Here is a 13159-nt window from a genome sequence, read left to right as displayed (position 1 = left end):
GTCGAAGATCTGTTTTGTACCAAGTGTAGTCAGCGACTGCCCCCGGTGCCATCCCGGTATGGCGGAGAGATTCTCGGATCAGATGCCCTCTCTTTAACCGAGTACAGGCTGCTACAGGGATGCTGCCCAAACCCCAAACTGGAAAACTGTTTTATATGGACCTGTATTGGGGCAACTTTTTAATAATCCAAATAGAGCTGAAGAGATGGTTCAGTAGTTAAGAGCACACAGTATTCTTGCAGAGGACCTGAGTTCAGTTGCCAGCGCCATGTCAGGCAGCTTACAAGCGTCTGTAACCCCAGCTCCATGGAACGGATGCCCTGGCCTCCATAGACACCTGCCTGTACTCACCTCACATGTCCCCACACTCTCGTCTATACACAGACTACTTAAACATAATAAATCTTGGAAATCTTTAAAGAATAAAACATTGACAATATACCTCCCCTTTTATTTTTTTTAAAATTTATTCTTATTGTATATGCATTGGTGTTTTGCCTGCATGTATCTCTGGCTGTCCTGGAACTCACCCTGTAGACCAAGCTGGCCTCAAACTCACAGAGAAGAGCCAATTTCTTAAATATGTCTGATACTTCCAGGAGCCTCACTAGCAAGCCAGGTGACAGCTTTGTCCCCATCACAGTCATCACTAACCAGCCACCATGGTCAGCAGACCCACCCACCCACCTACGTCATCTCTTCCTCTGCAGCAGTGAGGTGGGAGCACGCCCTGGCGATCTCGTGTCTTGACTCACTTGGAGCCGCTTTGACGGGCAGCCTTTCTCCTCAGAGCAGTTTGCAACTCCAAGGCCAAGGTGTGAGCAGGGCTGGTTCCTCCTGAGGTCTCTTGCCTTAGTTCCTAGGTGCTCTTTTCTGTTTGACTCACAGGGTCATCCCATTGTGCACGCCTGTGTCCTAATCTTTCCATACGGAAACGCCAGTGGCATTGGTTAGGACTCATTACTTAATCACCTCCTTAGAGACCCTGTCACGAGACACAGCCTCGTGAGAATCACCAGACGCATTTTATCCTGCAGCACAGTGGTAAGTGCATCCCATGTCCCTCGTCTAAGAGGAAAACTGTGAGCCTGAACCCTATTCACGGCCTTCTGTGTGGAGCCTCACCACACACCTTTGCCTGGTGCACAACCAAGAAGTCGTCCCTCTGTTCTGGGATCATATTTTCTTGGGGTCTCTTGCTAGAGGCCCCTCCCAGCCTGATGGAAATACCAGGTACCAAGGAACATTAACAAGGGAGTTGACACTTCATTACTGTTAGTCTGTGTGCACTGGGCCGGTGACAATGCAATGGCTATGCTACCCTGCCCGGAAACTGTGTCTGTATCCGGTGGGCCCTGGAAATAAATTGAGCTGGCAGGAGAACCCAAGACAAAAGGAAGCAGTCCATAACAAGGGCAGGAATTTCCTGGTTTGCCCAGAGATATGATTGGCATGCAAACTTTTCTCTTTCTAGTAAGTTCTATTATTTAAAAAATGATGATGCATAAAAATATATACATTAGGGGTTGGGGAGATGGATCCATGGGTAACAGCATTTGCCATATGAATATGAGCACCTGAGTTCAAATCCTCAGCACCTATGGAAAAGCCAAGCCTGTAACCCAAGTACTGGGGCGTAGAGGCAAGCAGATTTCAGGAGCTTGCTGACTGTGTGTGTGTGACTGTGTGTTGTGTGTGGCTATGTGACATGTGTGTGTATGAGACAATGTGACATGTATGACGTGTGCATGTCTGTAACCAGTGTTTCCTTTTCTCCAGTCCTTCAATGTTATTGTCCACTAAGGGAACAATGAAAGTCTATAAGGACTTGGTGCTCCAGCAGGCCATCTATAATTGAAAGTGCTCTTACTGTTTGGGAGATGACCTCAGACTCAACGCCCTGAGTGGCCCCTGTGCTAAGCATTGCACATTTTTTTTTGGTTCTTTTGGTTTTACTCTCTGGGGCATTGCATGGTGGCTCTAACATGAGAATTGGAGGTTAGACTCAAAGCCTGACTGGAGTTGTGTGTAGTAAGAGGCCACTTGCTCATTTCCCGGCCGCCCAGACTCCCAAATCATTCAGAAGCTATATTAATTAAAACGCTTGGCTGATAGCTTAAGCATGTTTCTAGTGAGTTCTTACATTTAGAATTAACCCATTTCCATTATTTTATATTTTACCACAAGGCTCGGGGCCTACCGACAAGGCTCCAGCTGGCAGCCCATGACTTTCCCCTCAGGTGGCTACATGGCATCCTGTGACTCCGCCTTCTTTCTCCCAGCATTCAGTTGTTTTCCCACCTAGCTCTATTCTGCTAAGCCGCTGGCCAAAACATTTATTTATTAACCAATAAAATAACACATAGACAGAAGGACTTCTCACACCATTTCCCCTTTTCTGTTTAAATAAAAAGGAAGGTTTTAACTTTAACATAATAAAATTACATATAACAGGACAGGTATCAAGCAAGAACTACAGTTACAATATTTATATCTACTTTATCTTTTATCATAATTAAGAAAAACTGTAACTATGTATTCTTCAACTCCATCAAAGACTCCAGAAGGATATAATATACCTAACTAAACAAGAAGTGCATTGTAAACAACTTCCAAAACTCTAGAATTGACAGAGACATTTCACTGCCTGGAGAGCCACCCAAAGTTCTTCTGTACCATTGGGGCATCCATCTTCAGCCTACAGGCCCATAGTATCCTGCAGACTTTTCCATGAAGCAAAAAATTTCAAAGACAGTTCTTCCTAGATTGGCAGTTTGTCAATTGACTTTTTTCTGTGTCCTGCAGAATGTCTCGCAGACTCTTTCATTAAGCAGGAACCCCAAAGGATCGTCTCACCTCTAGGCAAGTTCAGCAGTCATTTCTCTGTAGGTCCTGCATGTCCAGTTCATACAGCATAACATCAGGCAGTCCAGGCAAGAGCAGTTTCTTGCCCAAATGGCTAGCAAACTCCATAACGAGCCTCTTTGGTGCCCATCTTCCCCTTGAAGTTGATTGGTGCTACCAGGAGCAGATGAGTCTCACTGTCATGAAAAATCCTCAGTTTTTAAAACACTTTAAATGCCATATTCCATAGGCCTTTGAAAGGTTAGAAGATTATTATCAATCTGAAATATATCTCTCTACATCTAAAAAAAACCTAGTGGGTTAATGTAAGTTATAAGAGTTAATGAGAAGTCTGAGCCAATAGGCCAACCAGTTTATAATTAAGCCTCTGTGTGTTTTTTTGGGACTGAACGGCTGCGGGACCGGGTGGGACAGAAACCTCTGCCAACAGCTGTATACTGACTTTCTGAGAGCTTAAACTAGTTTCTGCTGTGCTCTAGTGCTTGGCCTGGGTAGCTGGAGGGGTGGCATTTGCTATGAGTGTTAATACCTGTGGCTGCTGCAAGAAGCCCCCATGAGCTCAGGGGTGTGTAATCTCAGCAATATTTCTCACATAGGCTGGAGGCAGGACGTCTACGGTGCTGGTTGGTCATTGCCTGCAAACTCACGGGAGTAGCCCCCTTGCCTCTCCCAATGTTGGGTGCCTACTGCATTACTTGGCTTCTGGCCGCATCTCTCCAGCCTTCAGGGCCAAGATCTTCCCTCACCTCACCTTCTCTGCTGTGTGTGTCAGTGCCATGTCTGCCCACGCCAGGCTGCATTTGGGAACCTCAGAGTCCAGATCCCACATCTGGACAGCCTTAAGGTAGGCACATCTGCAAATGCCTTGCTTTGATGTATAAGGTGATATTCGGCGCTCACTGAGCTCCTGAAATGCAGTCCTAGAGATTGGGATGCGGGGCTCTTGAGAGTGGGGGTGGAGATTCCACTCATGGAGAATCTACTCTTGGAAGTAAATCATAACTTGACAATGACAACATTAGCTCTTAGTATGTCTTGATGGTTTGGAATAAAGTTGTTGGCTATATTGAAGGGGATCCCAGCTTCCTTTCTGTTGTTATAATAAAACATACTCACCAAGAACAACTTGGGGGAGCAAAATGTCTGTTTGGCTTATACTTGCTAGTCTCAGTCACACTGAGTGACACCAAGACAGGAACCTGCATGCAGGAACCACAGAGGACATGGCTTACAAGCTCATCCTCCATTTCTTGCTTAACTAATTTTCTTATATAGTTCAGAACTATCTGCCTAGGGATGGTGCTGCCCACAGTAGCCTGGGCCCTCCTGTGTGCATTAACAATCAAGACAACCCCCAAGGGCATACCCATAGATCAGCATCATCTGAGCAGTTTCTCAATTGAGGTTTTTTTGTCTCAGATGACTCTAGGCTGTATCAAGTTGACAATTAAGTCTAATAAGGATCCTGTATTAGAGTCCTTTAACCATAAACCAGCTAGGAATACTGAAGAGCGACTGTGGCTTCAGTTACCCATAGGACACTGGGGAGACATGGAGAGTCCTGTGCCCTGACAGTGTGCTCTGTAGGCCTGGTGTTCAGGAACTTACTCTTCCTCAGGACCTCATGGGGTCCCCTGGCTGAGGGCCATGCTCCTGGTAAGGTACTAGATATTCGGGGAGTCCTGTGTGCGTCAGTGAAGGGACATCACACATCAGGGCACAGCCTATGTGTGCTCACCACTCCAGTTCAGTCTGGACAGTCTTGGGATGGCCTCAGCTCATGGCCTCATAAAAGCCACCCTGGTTGTCAGCGATGGTATTAGTGAGACATTAATCCCCAGACCTTCAACATGATGGTCTTTTAGACTCGTGGACAAACCCCAGCATGTCTCTGGCAGTGATGAGGGGGCCCTGACCCCCTTCTCAGAGGCCTCTATCTTCCTAGTGCTCTTCTCAGTTCCCCCAAGCCTGTTGGTTTATTACCGAACACAGCTGAGATCATGGTCATGATGCACAGCCCAGCACACAATTCTTCAGAAGCCACAGGAACAGGATAAGGGCACCAGAAGGGAGACGAGACAGGGCTTTGTTTGTCCAGTTTCAAGTTCTGGGTTCAGACCCAGTTTCTCTCGGCTACGCTTCCATCGTCCCACCTACCATGGAACCTCTAGTCCAGCAGACATGCTTTCATGGCTTTCCTCAGCCATTTGATCGCTGCTTGTATAGTGTGAGGTCCTATGCTGCACTGATGAAGTGGGAAGAGTTGTCCTGGTGGTTTCTAAATTTAAGCAGAGTCTCCTCTGAAGGGAATTGAATTGTTCCCTTCCAGAGACAGAGTCTGACGTATCTTAGACAGTATGGCTGACACTATCTTCATTACACTTGGCCTTGCAAATTAAGGCAAGCTTGAGGCCACAGAGAAAGAGAGGCTCACATGAGAGGGACGTGACATTAGATGGCGGTTATTGCTCCAGCCCAGACACTCTCAGGAGAGAGGAAGAGGAAGCATACACTAGACCTGTCACCATATGTCAGAGACAAAGTGCGCATGGCCCTGAGAAGGCAGATGGGCTGTAAAATGGAGATGTCTTCTTTGTTGGAAAGTGGGCAAAGGGGTTGATGAGGAATTCATAAGAGAAACACACACAGCCAGTAAGCAGGCGGCAATGCTCTAACAGCAACAGGATGAAAATGGGAACCCGTATTCACTTTGTTAGCAGTCACTTTAAAGGGGAAGTGGGGCTGGGGAGATGGCTCAATGGATAAGAGGGCTTGCTGTGAAGACAGCTGGACCACCAGAGTGATGCTAAAAAATGGTGAACCCCATCACCGAGAGAGCCTGTCTCAGGGAACAAGGCAGATGGATAGAGCGAGGCACATGCTATCCTCCTCTAGTCTCAATGTGCATGTGTGTGTGCATGATCACCCCCTGCGTACTCATGTTCACACACACACCACCACGAGCATGTGCATGCTCACCCCTATGTACTCATGTTCACACATACACCATGATGTGCATGCTCACCCCCCGCATATTCATGTTCATACATATACCACTACGTGCATGCTCACCCCCTACATATTCATGTTCATACATACACTGTCATGTGCACATACAAAGGGGGCAACTTGTGCTGCCAAGGAACCAGGTTTTCACAGTCCTAGGAGGCAAACAGGTGCAGCATACTTGGGGGAATTTCAACCTGTTCGGAGGTGAGATGGGTAGATATGTCCCATCTAGAACATGTCACTCTGCTGCCACAGCTTCAGATGGTCAGGTGTTCAGTCTGCAGACACGTATGTTGACTTTGACATTGCTCATTCAGGTGAGCAACTAGGGTTTTCCTCATGCTCTCAAGGAGGATTCTGCTCAATAAAACAACACAGCCCTTGTAAAAGGTGAGGCATTCCCATCCCAGGATGAAGGAGGTGATCTTCCGTACCTCCTGAAGCCCAGCCTCTCTTGACCTTCAGATGCTGGCAACCTGATTGCCTTTGGACACCCTAGAGCTTGACTTCCATTCCTGAGAAGTACCCAGCCCAGGGCTGGCCAGCACATGCCTGGGTTGCTTCCTCCCATCTTTGCTGGGATCACAGGAATCAGATTCTGCAGCGGCCACGAAATGGCAAGCATGCTAATGACCCCATGGAGCCAGCTGCACTGGATGGAGCAGGCAGAGCCACTCTCAGTGGCTCAGTCCTGAGTGGGATTGTCTATCAAGCTGCCTGCAAACGCCAGGAGGTGGAGTGCCTGAGCTGCCCCGTGGCTTGTCTGCCAAGCAGCAATCAGATCAGAGATGTCTTAGTCTGCCCTAACCCTATCCGCAATGCTGGGACTGAGGGTGGATCCTTGAGAGAAAGCCCCAGCATGTGAGACTCACCTTGGGCCTTTTTCCAGGGTTTTATTTCACCAGCCCGACTTAAAATCCCAGTCTGCCTTCCTGCTCTCCTCTCATGCTCTCCACGGTTGCTGTTTTTCTTAAGCTCGTTTCCCAGTCTAGTTTCTCTTTCCTCTAAGGGACGTACAGAAGGCAGAATCTCTAGTTTGCTCACCACCTCCAGGGCAGGTCCTGGAACTTGGAGGCACCCAATGCGCCTCCTCATGAACGAAGTCTCCAGGGCCCAGCATGAACAGGGTGCTCAAGGTGGATATCACCCAGGGCTGCACTGAAAGTTGAATACTATGGAGATGTATATACGCCCTGAAGCATTAGCACCAGAATGCCCCATAACCATTCCAAAATTCACATAGAATCTCAAGGGAGCCCAAGTAGCCAAAATGATCACAAAAGAGAAGAAGCAAAGATGAAGAACTCACACATCATGATTTTAAAGCACACTAGCAAGGAGCAGTCAGGGATCAGGGTAGTGAAAGGGGCAAAACCAGACAAAACTGATGTGGGAGTGATTTCTTTCTAGTCTGTTGCTTTCATTGGTTAATTAATAAAGAAACTGCCTAGGCCCATTTGATAGGCCAACCCTTAGGTGGCTGGAGTAAACAGAACAGAATGTTGGGAGAAAGAAACAGATTCAGGCGGTCACCATGATTCTCCCACTCCAGACAGACGCAGGTTAAGATCTTCCCCGGTAAGCCACCTCGTGGGCTGCACAGATTATTAGAAATGGGTTAGATCAATATGTAAGAGCTAGCCAATAAGAGGCTGGAACTAATGGGCCAAGCAGTGTTTAAAAGAATACAGTTTCTGTGTAATTATTTTGGGTAAAGCTAGCCGGGTGGCGGGACGCAACCCCGCCGCTCCCTACAACACAAAACAAAAATAACAAAGGGCCCAGAAACAGACCCTGGCACATGTGGTCAAATGGTTTGTGACAAAGGCTCCATGGCCATTGAATGGGGACAAGAAGGCTCAACAAATGGTCCCAGCAAAAAGGAATGGTCATAGGCGAAAGAGTGAGTGTGTCCCCCAACCTTACATCATCGGCTAAAATTATTGAGACAGACATAACTCCAAACTAAAAACCTCTTAGAAGAGCATGCAGAGCTTGACTTTGGGCTTGGCAGTTATTTCTGGGGCATGACACCAGAGCATAGACAAGAAGAACAAGACTTAATGAATGGATTGCATCAAGCGAAGATACAAGCAGGACACCAAAGTGCAGAATCAACAGGATGGAAAGGCGTGTGTGTTGGGTGTCTCGTTGCCGTGGCCAGATGCCTGACAGAGACACCTGAGGAAGGAAGGATTCACCCTGACTCACAGACTAGGGCAGTTCAGTCCACCGTGGTTGAAAGGCATGATTGTGGAAACACGGTCCAGCAGCTCACACTGCAGCCATAGTCGGGGAGTGGAGAGAGACAAGTGTCAGTGCTCAGCACACTTCCTCCATCCACACTTTAAAGTCTAGTCCAGGACCACAGTCCTGGGTGCATTCCTCCTCAGTGAAGCCTCTCTGGAAACACCTGGTAGATCCACTCAGTGGTGTGTCTCCTAGGGCATCCCAAGCTCATTCGTTTGGCAAAGAAGATTAACCACTGACGGGCAACCTGGAATGGGAAAGAGAAATCAAAAACCTAACATCTGGTGAGGAATTACTATCCTGGGAATACATTTAAAAATACACAAAAAAACTTCTCACAATTCAGCTAGAAGATTGAATAACTAAATAGAACAATGAGCCAAAGGCTTGAATTAGCACACCTCCAAAGATGACACAGATGGTCAGTAAGCACACAGACACTCAGCCGCAAACACAAACCTCAGTCAGATACTGTCTCACACCACTGGGAGAGCACTGTCAAAGAAAGAAAGAAAACAGACGTGATGATAGGGCATGGGGAAGCCGGGATCCTGTGTACTCCTGGTGGGCTGTAAAATGCTGCGTGTTTTGTGAACAGGGCAATGTTGAAGACAAGGACAGCGAAGCCCACAGCTCATGTGAACACAGGCTTTCTTTCCATGAGGGCTGTTCTTGCAGCCTGGGCTCTGATGCAGCACCTTCCTTGTTGCTACCTTCCTAACCTGGTCGAGATGTTTCTTCTGACCCTCAAGTCTTGCAGGTACTGAGCTCCCTGCACAGAGTCCTGTGGATATTTTAAAATAGTATCTGTGTGTGTGTGGTGTATGTGTATGGAGGCTAGGTGTGAACATGCATGAGTGCATGTGTGCCGAGACTTGGTGTGAACACGGTGTGCATTTGGTGGCTAGGTGTGAATATGTATGTGCACCTATAGAGGCTAGGTGTAAAGATGTGTGAGTTCATTGTGGAGGCTGGGTGTGAACATTGCGTGCATGTGGTGGCTAGGTATGAATGTGTGCGTGCACATATAGAGGCTAGGTGTGAACACGCGTGAGTGCATGTGTGTATACGTGTGTGGAGGCTAGGTGCGAACATGTGTGTGTACATGTGGAGGCTAGGTGTGAACATGTGTGTGTACATGTGGAGGCTAGTCTCCAGGGTGCTCCTCTTTTGTTCTCCCCCGTATTTTTTTGAGACAGAACCTCTCACTGAATGCAGAGCTCAGATTGGCTAGGCTAGCTGGCCAATGATGGAGATCCTTCTGTCTCAGCAGACCAAAGTCACCTGGGGCTTTTTAAAAAGGTGACAGGGAAATGTGTCATAGTGGCCCATGGCAAAGAAGAAGTAAGGAGCAGCCCTAGTTCCTGAGGAACATGGCCCTGTTTGTGGCAGCAGCTTCCTTCCACCTGTCCCTTATCTCCTGTGAGCTAAGAACAGCACATGCCCTCATTCCTTGGGCTTTCTCTGTGGAGCTATTTGCCTGTTCATAAGGAATGAGAGAATAACACAGGGTCCAGTGAGAACGAGTGGCACAGGGCAAGGAGCCTGTGCTGCCACAGTAGAAAAGTGTATCCCTGCTCTTAGGGATTAGTAATGCTATTTGCTCCTGGAAAGTGGGATGAGATAATTCCTTTCAGCTTATCTATTTTGGTGTTGTTTGACATTTTCAGAAAGCAAGGATATTTCTATTGTAGCTTAAAAAATGGTAAAAAAAAAAAACCCAACAATGCTCAATATTTCAATATTTGAACAGCTTAGGCAGGTGACTAGGGAGACAGATGGCGGTGGTGGTCAAAGACAAATGCACTGCTTCTCTCTTTTAAGAAGGACTGCTGCTTTCACTGGCCAACCCAGGCCGTGCCTGTGCTTCGACTGGTGACCCGGGAAGGAAAAGTGGTGTCCTGAAATGGGAGCTGTGGAATTCCACCGGTGGCTCCCCAGTGGAGGATCAAGAAGCACTGCAAATAAAGCAGAGTGAGTGGGATGGTACTGATGTTTGTAGCGATGATGGTGAAGATGGTGATGCTGATGGTGGTGTTGAGGATGGTGATGATGATGATGGATAAATGTGATGACTGTGGTGATGGTGATGATGGTGATGATGATGACAATAATGGCGATGGTAATGATGGTGATAGGGGTATGGAATGGCGGATGAACATGATGTGGTGGTAATGATGGTGGTGACACTCACTACGATTTACTGAGCTCACACTCTTATCATGCAATCACAGCCTCATGAGGTGTGTCCTGTTATCATCCTAATTTTGCAGATAATTGGAGTGGAATGCTGAGGACTCACCGCTGGAGTTCACATGACCATGGGTGGAACTCCAGCCTCAGTTCTGGCCTTAGGAAGGATATCTCTGACTTTCCTTGCCTGGTACCCCTCATAGAATCTATCTGGGGTTTTCAGATGCCCTGGGGTCGCAGCTTCATCTGTAGAGAGGGAAGAAAGCATTCAGGAAGAGCTAGACAGCGTGTGACATGTGAACACCTTCATAAGAGGAAGCTGAATTTCTGAGCCTGTGTCCAGAGGCTGCCTAAACCACAAAGCACCAGAGATGTTCTCAGTGCCAGGCTGGCAGTGGTAAGAGTCTGGCCTTTAGATAGTTACCAAGCTTGTCATCAGGAGGGTAGGAAGGGGACATATTCTCTCCAGGTGAGCAAGGGACTCTTGGGACCACAGCATTAGAAGTGGGGCTGTCCTGGGGCTGTCCCACACCATTGCTAGAACCCCTGGGGCGGGGTGGAGTTCAGAGCATTTCTGGTTCGGCCCCGCCCACTGTGGTCTGCTGGCTGTACTACCAGTTAAACAACCTGCTCCTCTCCCTCCATCCTCCTCTTCCTCCCTTACTCTTTCCATCCGCGTCGAGGCCCCTCCAGACAAATGCCCTGTGCACTCCTGGCTGCCTTCACTGCCCTCCAGCCTAGCAGGCATTATCACCGCACCTCCCTGTTTGAGGGTTGAACAGCCTAGGTGCCTCCCATTCACACACCCACCATCTGGTGAAGGTCACCTTCAAGCTACAGTGCTCTTGGGAGCTTCACACACCAGCTGGCTCTCCAGAGACAAGAAGTTGAAGGCCAGGGTGTGAGCAGGCCTGACTACCTTGCCAAGTGAGGAAGGGTGTGTTCTTTGCCTCTCCAGCTCAGACAGGCTCTGTCCTCCTATAGCTTCTGAGTGCATGGCTCAGCCTGTCCTCACAGGTGTTCTAACATTGGTCTGAGGCGTTTTAAATGAAAATTGCCTCCATAATTCCAGAGGGAAAGGCACTATTAGGAGGTAGGGCCTTATTGGAGGAAGTGGGTCACTGAGGTGGGCTTTGATGTTTCAGAAGCCAACCAGGCCCAATGTCTCTCTCCCTGCTGCCTGTCAATCCAGATGTGGAACTCTCTGCTCCTTCTCCAGCACCGTGTCTGCCTGCCTGCTGTCATGTCCCACCATGATGACAATGGACTGAACCTCTGCACCTGTAAGCCAGCCTCAGTGAAATGTTCTCCTTTATAAGAGTTGCTGTGGTCATGGTGTCTCTTTGCGACAATAAAAACCCCAAGACAGGTCTCCATATCACCTCCTCTCGGTGTCCATTTGCCCCAGCTTCCCTCTTTATAAAGACATCCGTCATTTGGGATTAGGGCCCATTAGTCCAGGTTCTCCAGGGGAACAAAACTGATAGAATGGATGTGAGGCATAAAAGGACTTTATTGGAAACAAGTTGAGCTATTGGGGGTTGGGACTTGAACCTCTTTTTCAGGTGTGGGGTACAATTTAACCCATGGTGCAAGGTGGGACACAATGAAATCTGCTGAGAGACTTGTTGCAGACTCCTGCCCTTAGATGCAAAGTGGAGGCCAGTCATCCTAGGATAGGGATGCTTTCCGGGACCTGGCTACCTTCCTCCTTTAGAGACAAGCCAGGGCTTGGGGATTTCTGATGTTTCTAACTGGCAGCCAAGAACTGAGACTAGCGGCTAGCCTAAAGACCACCTCCTCCTCCTTACACCCCACACCCGAGCATTTGAACTCAGCTTCTCCCACCTGTCTGCATTTATAGCTTTTCTTTAAATACCTGTGCTGGGAAGGAGTGGTCCCCGAACCACTACAGCCATGGGAGTCTCACATCTCCAGATGTGCACACTGGGTCTCCGATAGCCTGATGGGCTTTTCCCAGCTCCTGTCCAAGAAGGAACCAATTCTGTGGACTTACAGACACAGCACATCTGGCACACAGTGTTTATTAATATTTTCTTATCTTTTTATTTATTTCAAGACAGGGTCTCTCTGTGTAGCTCTGGCTGTTCTGGAACTCACTCTGTAGATCAGGCTGGCCTCGAACAGAGACCTGTCTGCCTCTGCCTCCCAAGTGCTGGGACTAAAAGTGCACCTGACTCATTTTCTGTTGAAATAGGAGCGGCGGGGCTGCGTCCCCGGCACCCGGCCGCCTGCATGGTCTAGCTTATGCCCCGAAATAATTACACGGAAACTGTATTCTTAAGTATCTTAAGTGGCTGAATGAATAACAACAGCTGGTCTTTCTTTCTTTCTCTTTCTTTCATTCAGATTTATTTATTATGTATACAACATTCTGCCTCCATGTATGCCCACGTGCCAGAAGAGGGCGCCAGGTCTCATTACAGATGGTTGTGAGCCACCATGTGGTTGCTGGGAATTGAACTCACAACCTCTGGAAGAGCAGCCAGTGCTCTTAACCACTGAGCCATCTCTCTACCCCAGATGGTGTTTCTTATGGTGTCTGAGGGCAGATCTACCAGGAGTGTGGGTAGCATCATCCCTGTGGGCTGGGATGCCGGGGCTGGAAAGGGGAAAGGGGAGGGCAAGCTTCCTAAGAGGCCTGGAGGTGCTTTCTAACCTTGTGCGGCTGTGCTCTCCTTACAGAACCTGTGTTGCCCACTCTTCAGATGACTCCCACAGCCTGTTCCCAGAGGGCAGAATAACAAGGTATAGTACCAGCAGTCTCCCATGAGAATACTGATCCAGTGTTGTCTTGCATGTGTCTTCTGCTGGGCACAGC

This window comes from Alexandromys fortis, unplaced genomic scaffold, assembly GCF_014885135.2.
Source record: "Alexandromys fortis isolate MF-2015 unplaced genomic scaffold, M_Fortis_MF-2015_v1.1 scaffold_177, whole genome shotgun sequence".
Taxonomy (NCBI): domain Eukaryota; kingdom Metazoa; phylum Chordata; class Mammalia; order Rodentia; family Cricetidae; genus Alexandromys; species Alexandromys fortis.
The sequence above is the reverse complement of the archived record's forward strand: the minus strand, read 5'-3'. Positions refer to the sequence as shown.